Source organism: Trifolium pratense, linkage group LG5 (assembly GCF_020283565.1).
Source record: "Trifolium pratense cultivar HEN17-A07 linkage group LG5, ARS_RC_1.1, whole genome shotgun sequence".
Classification (NCBI taxonomy): Eukaryota; Viridiplantae; Streptophyta; class Magnoliopsida; order Fabales; family Fabaceae; genus Trifolium; species Trifolium pratense.
Window position 1 is genome coordinate 47087420 of NC_060063.1, and position 8836 is coordinate 47096255.

An 8836-nucleotide genomic window follows, 5' to 3' on the forward strand; every position below is an offset into this window, starting at 1 on the left:
GGTGAAGAATCAAGAGCAAGAGGGAAAGACCCAGGAAGTCAAGGGGCAATTGCACTTAGAAATCCTCCGAAGCCAAGAACTTGAGAATCTTTACCTCCAAGAAAAAGCAAAGCATAGACATCTTCAAAGTAGCATCCAAGAACAATTACGCTTAGAAATCCTCCAAAGCAAAGAACTTGAGAGTCTTTTTCTCCAAGAAAGAGCAAAGTGCGAACATCTTCAAAGTAGCATCCAAGATCGTCTTGACCAACATGTAAGGGCACACGTAGACCAAATTGCACGGCTAAATAAAGAGCTTGAAGACATGAGTGCTGAGCTAACCCGGCGTGGGGTAATACTTGGTTTTGTATGGGATGACGCCATTAAGTTGAAGGAAAATTTCTCTAAATTAGCCGCTTTCTCAAATAAGGTCATTGCCGAAATACCCGAGAAGCTAGCACATGCCGAAGTAGCCTTGTCATACTACGCCGTCCCCGAGGATATCAAGGAGTTCATGAAGTATTGCAAGACTATTTTAGAGGTCTATAAGAAAGCGGTAGACATCGCTAAGAAGAGATTGGCCGAATAATCTGTTGTATTTCTGTTTCTGTACCTTGTAACCTAAAACTAATGAAATGAGTGTTGAGTTTTTGAAGAAAGTGTTTAAATTTTCGCCGTTATTATTTCTATTTGCTTATAATAACTATGCGTCTTATTTTAAATCCCGAAAAACAAAAATCATTTTTTCATACATTGCATCCTTCCTCATACATTTTTAAAAAAAAAAAAAAAACCAAAAACACTCATATCCTTCCCCCTCTAAAACTTCAGGGGAAGATTTCATCATAGCAAGGAATCCAAGAAGGCGGTTGGTTCAGGGGCCCGCATCCCTGCATTCTCACGGAACGCGCGCCAATTATCAAAGAGCTATGGATCAAATGGAACAAAATCATGCTGCACTTAGGGTAGATGTCGACGACATGAAAGAAAAGATGGACAAGATGTTTGAGCTCATGCAGAATATGGCCAACAAGCCCCAGCCTGTGGTAAACCAACCTTGGCCTACTTACGGTCTTCCTCCCGGCTACGTACCTCCAGAAGATGATAGCAATGGTCCCCCTCCACCTCCATTGGTACCTGTCGCCATACCAGTTATAAATGGTGGCAACAACTCTCAAGGAGTTTCAACTGGTCCGAACGGGGACGCTTCACATGCCACTGAGGATGTCCAATTAGGTTGCCCAACGCCAAACCAAGCAACTGTTGTTATTGCTCATTCTGAGGATGAATCTACACAAAAGTACAAGGTCTTGGAGGAAAGACTAAGAGCCATTGAGGGCTTTAGCGCTTTTGGAATTGATGCTTTAGATATGTGTTTGGTGCCAGACGTGGTTGTACCACCAAAATTCAAGACACCTGATTTTGAAAAGTACAAGGGCCTCCAATGCCCAAAGATTCACCTAAAAAGGTTCTGTACCAAGATGTCTGCACATGTGACCAATGAGAAGTTAATGATGCACGTGTTCCAAGATAGTTTAAGTGGAGCATCTCTAGATTGGTATATGCAATTAGAGAGAGCCCAAATCCAAACTTGGAAAGATTTGATGGAAGCTTTTCTGACACAGTACAAATACAACATAGGTGTGGCTCCCACTCGTATGCAATTGCAAGGGATGTCACAAAAGAGTGGAGAATCATTCAAGGAATATGCACAAAGGTGGAGAGAGGTAGCTGCTAGAGTACAACCACCCTTGTTGGAAAAAGAACTGGTTGATACCTTTATGAGTACGCTGCAAGGGGCGTACTATGAAAAGATGATAGGAAGCATTTCCTCAAATTTTGCTGATCTAGTCACCATAGGGGAGCGCGTGGAAGAGGGCATTAAGAATGGAAAGATTCAAGGCGTTGCTAATTCTCAAGTTGGGGCCAAGAAGTTCTTTGGTGGTCCTCCAAAAAAGAAAGAAGGCGAAACTAATGCTGTTTCAGAAAATGCATCAAAAAGGCCTCCGGCTCAGTTGCCTTACCTGCAATATCCCTACGTAGCAGCTGTAGCTCAAGGGCAGTATCAACAACCAACTTATCCTATGCATCCACCACAACAGCCATTTGTGATGCCTCCACAAAATCAACAGCCGCAACAAAATCAATATCAGCCAAGGAACCAGCTCGGGCCACGTAACAACTACGAAAAGAAGGCCCCACGTTTTGATCATGTACCAGTGCCGTACGGACAAATCCTAACTTACCTTCTTCAAAAGGGTATGGTAGAGCCAAAACCTCTAGCCCCTATGATACCACCTTACCCACCTTATTATGATGCAAGCGCAAAGTGTGATTACCACGCCGGATCACCCGGGCACAATATTGAAAATTGCAAGGCTTTCAAATACAAGGTACAAGAGCTTCTTGATCGCAAGCTGATATCTTTCAAAGAAGAGAGTCCAAATGTAAAGACCAATCCTCTGCCGGGCCATGCAAGTTCATCAGTTAATGCTATCGAGGAAGTAGAAGAGCTGGAATTGGTAAAGGAGGTGTCTAAGATAAAAACCCCTTTGTCGATGGTGAAAGAAAAGTTGATTGGTTTTGATCTATTTGAAAAGCTACACTCTAGTTGTAAAGATTGTTTGGTGAACCTTAATAATTGCCAAGGAATGAAAGAAAGCCTACAAAAACTAATGGATCAAGGTTTGGTCCAAATTGGTTACTCAAGGAAGAGTGTCGATATTTCTGTTGTAGAATCCCAAGGCCTAGAACCTTTTGAAATCCCTTATCAAAGAACAAAGGTTCAAATTTCGATAAAGAAGATAGACCCAGTGGTATTTCATGTTCCTGCACCATTCTCCTTCAAAAGTACCAAGGATGTACCGTGGAATTACTTGCCCACTGTATCTGTCGGAGGGGAACCTATCGTTAATGTGGAGCCTGTCATTGACAACATTGTTGGAATAGGAGGAATGACAAGAAGCGGAAGAGTTTTCTCGCCAAATCAACCAAATAGGAGCATTGTGAGTGCACCTGCCGAACCCATTAAGGGAAAAGCTGTGGAAGGGCTTGGAATGGAAGTTGGACAATCCAAGAAAATGGTGCCTCAAGGAGAAGCTGAAGAGTTCTTGAGAATCATCCGAAAGAGTGATTACAAGATCATTGATCAGCTCGGGCAAACCCCCTCGAAAATCTCCATGTTATCTTTGCTATTGAGTTCTGAGGCTCATAGGGATACCTTGTTGAAGATCCTTAATGAAGCCCATGTAGCGAAAGACATCACGGTGGATCAGTTCGACGGAGTAGTTGCTAATATTACCACAAGCCGGTATCTAGGATTCAATGAAGATGAGTTGCCATCTGATAGTCATGATCATAATAAAGCCCTGCATATATCGGTCAAGTGTCTAAACAACATTTTGTCTAAAGTATTGGTAGACACTGGTTCATCCTTGAACGTCATGCCCAAGACAACCCTTAACAAATTAGCAAGTGAAGAAGCATCAATAAGGCCAAGCTCTCTAATAGTGAAGGCCTTTGATGGGTCCAAAAGAGCAGTCATGGGAGAAGTTGATTTACCAATCTATATTGGTCCACAACTTTTCATTATCACCTTCCAAATCATGGACATCAATCCCGCTTATAGTTGCTTACTTGGAAGACCTTGGATTCATGCTGCTGGGGCAGTCACCTCCACTCTGCATCAAAAGCTAAAATTCATAGCCGGCGATAAGGTAATTGTAGTATCGGGACAAGAGGATATGATGGTGAGCCATCTCTCATCCTTTCAATACATAGAAGCAGATGAAGAAATTGCTGAGGTCCCTTTTCAAGCGCTTGAAATTGCTAGTGCTACTACCTTGCAGGAAAAGCGCAAGTCTAGCAAGAAGAGTGGGTTGACCATGACTTCATGGAAAGCTATGAAAGAAGCTTTGGAAGAAGGAATTCCATCAGGCTGGGGCAAAGTGCCAAAAGTTTGCGAGAAGAAGGATCGCTTTGGGCTGGGATACCAACCAACAACAAGAGGAATAATGGGAGCTGCTCAAAGGAAAATGGGCACCCTTCAAGAGACGTTCCGTAGTGCGGGATTCAACTACGAGGGCCATGTGGCGATGCTGAATGATGAAGAAGAAGACACACCCGACTTGGTGCATCAGTGTGCTCCAGATGAAGTCCTCCGCAATTGGAAAGCCTGGGAGATTCCGGAAGTTATTTCTAAGTAATTTACTTGTTTTTCTTGAAAAAAAATTCCTTTGCTCTGCCCAAGGCAATTGGATTTCTTTTGTAGGGCACCCCTCATGTTTTAAAGCTTTTCATCAATAAAAATGCATTTTATATACACCAAAGTTTATTTCTCTTTCATGTCTTTTATTTTTCTTTCTTAAAAAAATGGCAACGTTTTCAAAACATATTTTTTTGCAATTTCTTTAAATCATTCTAAAAAAGGTCATCCTCATGCAGATCCACCAATAGACCCATTGAAACTAACACTGCTATGATCCCTGTCGACTTCGAATTTCCAATCAACCAAGCCGAAGAAGGTGATGAAGACGATTCTGAGCTTCCCGAAGGGCTAGCCCGTCTCTTGGAACAAGAAGAGAAAGAGATTCAACCGCACCAAGAACCTATAGAAGTAATCAACTTGGGGACTGATGAGGATAAGAAAGAGATCAAGATTGGAGCCTCTTTACAAGAAGGTGTAAAAAGAAGACTGGTCAATCTGCTACAAGAGTACGTGGACGTGTTCGCTTGGTCATATCAAGATATGCCGGGTTTGGACACCGACATAGTCGTACATAAGCTACCGCTTAAACCCGAGTGTCCGCCAGTAAAGCAAAAGTTGAGAAGAACAAGGCCCGATATGGCTCTTAAGTCAGAGAAGAGGTTAGAAAGCAATTTGACGCAGGGTTTCTAGCAGTATCCAAGTATCCACAATGGGTAGCTAACATTGTGCCAGTCCCAAAGAAAGATGGAAAAGTCCGAATGTGTGTAGATTATCGAGACTTGAACCGTGCAAGCCCAAAAGATGACTTCCCTCTACCTCACATTGATGTTTTAGTGGACAACACAGCTCAACATTCAGTTTTCTCCTTTATGGATGGCTTTTCGGGATACAACCAAATCAAGATGGCTCCGAAAGACATGGAGAAAACCACATTCATGACCCCATGGGGAACCTTTTGTTATAAGGTTATGCCTTTCGGCTTGAAAAACGCCGGGGCAACGTATCAAAGAGCAATGGTGACTCTCTTCCATGACATGATCCATAAGGAAATAGAGGTGTATGTTGATGACATGATCGCTAAATCCCAAGAGGAAGAAGACCACTTGATCCATTTACAAAAACTTTTTGCTCGCTTAAGAAAATTCAAGTTACGACTAAACCCCAACAAGTGCACTTTTGGGGTCAGGTCAGGGAAGTTATTGGGATTTATTGTCAGTCAAAGGGGAATTGAAGTAGATCTTGACAAAGTCAAAGCTATACAAAATATGCCTGCACCAAAGACTGAGAAAGAGGTGCGTGGATTTTTGGGGAGATTGAACTACATTGCCCGGTTCATTTCACATCTTACTGCCACGTGTGAACCAATCTTCAAGCTATTAAGAAAGGATCAAGCCATTGAGTGGAATGAAGACTGCCAAAGGGCATTTGACAAGATTAAGGAATACCTGCAGGAACCACCAATCTTGACACCTCCAGTTCCTGGGAGGCCCCTCCTTATGTATCTGACAGTACTAGAAGGGTCAATGGGTTGTGTGCTAGGGCAGCAAGACGAAACTGGAAGGAAAGAACATGCAATCTACTTCCTAAGCAAGAAATTCACAGAATGTGAGTCGAGGTACACCGCACTCGAAAAAACCTGCTGCGCATTAGCATGGGCTGCCCGACGCCTAAGGCAATACATGTTAACCCACGCCACTATGTTGATATCAAAGATGGACCCGATAAAGTACATCTTTGAGAAGCCAGCACTCACAGGAAAGATTGCACGCTGGCAAATGTTATTATCAGAGTACGACATCCAATATGTCACTCAGAAGGCAATTAAAGGGAGTGTGTTGGCTGAACATCTTGCCCATCAACCATTGGAGGAGTACCAACCTATACAGTTTGACTTCCCGGACGAAGACATCATGGTCGTGAGTGACAAAGAAGCCATAGGGGATGACGAAGGACCTGAACCGGGCGCTCGGTGGAAACTTGCTTTTGACGGAGCTTCAAATGCTATGGGGCACGGAGTTGGAGCTGTCTTAATATCACCAAGAAATGGATATACCCCTTTCACAGCAAGGTTGTGCTTTGACTGCACGAATAATGTGGCGGAATACGAAGCATGCATCATGGGTCTCGAAGCAGCCATTGATCTGAGGATCAAAATTCTAGAAGTGTATGGGGATTCAGCTTTGGTCATTTGCCAAGTAAAAGGAGAATGGGAAACACGACATCCCAAATTGATCCCATACCGAGCCCACGTAGTGAAACTGATGGAATACTTTGATGAAATCACATTTCATCATATTCCTAGAGAGGAAAATCAAGTAGCAGATGCTCTAGCCACATTATCATCAATGTACCAAGTGAGGTCCCACAATGAAGCACCTATCATAAAAGTGGAGCGTAGAGATGAACCGGTCGTATGCACAATAGTTGAAGAGGGACTTGATGGGAAACCTTGGTTTCACGACATTAAACGATACCTCGAGAAGCAAGAATACCCGGAAAACGCCTCATCCAATGACAAGAAAACCTTAAGAAGATTGGCATCACAGTTCTTCTTAAATGGAGATGTACTCTACAAGAGAAATCATGACATGATCCTACTCAGATGTGTGGATAAGCGTGAAGCAGAGCTTCTGATTACGGAAATTCATGAGGGTTCTTTTGGAACACATGCCAATGGGCACGCAATGGCAAAGAAAATCCTAAGGGCAGGTTATTATTGGCTAACCATGGAAGCCGACTGTTTTCGTTATGTCAAGACATGCCACAAATGCCAAATCTATGCCGATAAAGTGCACGTGCCACCAACTCCTTTGAACATCTTAACAGCGCCATGGCCTTTCTCTATGTGGGGAATAGACATGATTGGAATGATCGAGCCAAAGGCCTCTAACGGACACCGATTCATCCTAGTTGCAATCGATTATTTCACCAAATGGGTTGAAGCAGCCTCTTATGCAAATGTGACAAAACAAGTGGTAGTCCGGTTCATAAAAAAGGAGATAATTTGCCGCTATGGAATTCCCAACAAGATTATCACAGATAATGGGTCGAATCTTAATAACAAGACAATGAAAGAATTGTGCGGGGACTTCAAAATTGAACACCATAATTCGTCACCTTACCGACCAAAGATGAACGGCGCCGTAGAAGCAGCCAACAAAAACATCAAGAAAATCATTCAAAAGATGGTAAAAAACTACAAGGACTGGCACGAAATGCTCCCTTACGCCTTGCATGGCTATAGAACGACGGTCCGCACTTCCACTGGGGCAACTCCTTTTTCCCTGGTATATGGCATGGAGGCAGTACTTCCTATTGAAGTGGAAATCCCTTCATTAAGGGTCTTAATGGAAACCAAATTGGAAGAAGCTGAGTGGGTTCAAATGAGGTTTGATCAACTAAACCTCATCGAAGAAAAGCGCCTGACGGCATTGTGCCATGGCCAATTGTATCAAAAGAGGCTCAAAAAGGCTTTTGACAAGAAGGTTCGTCCTCGAGAGTTCCACGAAGGAGATCTAGTGTTGAAGAAGATACTACCCATTCATAAGGATCCACGTGGAAAATGGACACCTAACTACGAAGGGCCGTATGTTGTGAAGAAAGCTTTCTCAGGCGGAGCTTTAATCATCACCACCATGGATGGAGAAGAGCTCCCGCTTTCGGTGAACGCCGACACAGTCAAGAAATACTATGCCTAGAAAAAGAAAAAAATAAATAAAAGCTCGCTAAGTCAAAAACCCGAAAGGGGGGGCTTAAGCAATAGAGAGCGTCCCGGTGGATTGAAAACCCAAAAGGGCGGTCCAGGCAAAAATTAGGGGCAAAAAAAAAAAAAAAAAGAAAAGAACTCGATAGGTTGAAAACCCGAAAGGGCGGCCTAATCAAGAAAGGGTACACTCCCGGTGGACTGAAAACTCGAAAGGGCGGTCCAGGCAAAAATTAGGGATTTAGCAAAAGAAAGGCAAATACGGACCTCATAACAAAGCTCAAGTGGGGAGAATCAGTTTAATCATTGACTTTGGAGGCAAGGTTTTGTAATTTTGAAGTCACAGGGAAAATAGCATGTGCATTAGTTTCAATTACTTCTTGTTGCCATTTTATCTTCATCCAGTAATCCCCTCTTATAGCAATTACTTACTTGTGTACCATTACCCATTCATGGGTCAATAGTCAATCAATAAAATCTCTTGATTTCCCTTTCACTTTTGTGTCCATTTATGAAATGCTGATTTATTTTTGATAATGCGTTAAAACATGAAAATTTTCAGACAAAAAGTTTTTCAAGAAACAATTCTTGCTTTTAAATAATCGAAAGAATTATCATTGGATCCCGATGTGGCATCCATGGCTCAGACTCAAAGTCTCATCATCAATTTCCCAATACAAGGATCGCATTCCCCAACAAGGACCAAAATGCAGTGCGGAGCACAATTGGAGTATCACGAGTATCTCCCAACAACCTTGCAATCGGAAGATCATCACAGATCGTAAATATCAAGGAAGTAAGAGGGTTCCATCCACAAGAGGCTAACCCCAGTTTGGTCACTCCAAGAAGGGACAAAAGAAATCAGTCTCTGCCAACATGTCATTCCATGCATTAATCATGCATCTCATACAACATACATCTCAAATCATAGCATGCATCCACCAAAA

At 42.7% G+C, this 8836-nt stretch overlaps 1 pseudogene; it reads left to right on the forward strand.

Moving 5' to 3' along the window:
- Window positions 1-889: 889 nt before the first annotated feature.
- On the forward strand, window positions 890-7884 carry LOC123885843 (annotated as a pseudogene).
- Window positions 7885-8836: the final 952 nt, after the last annotated feature.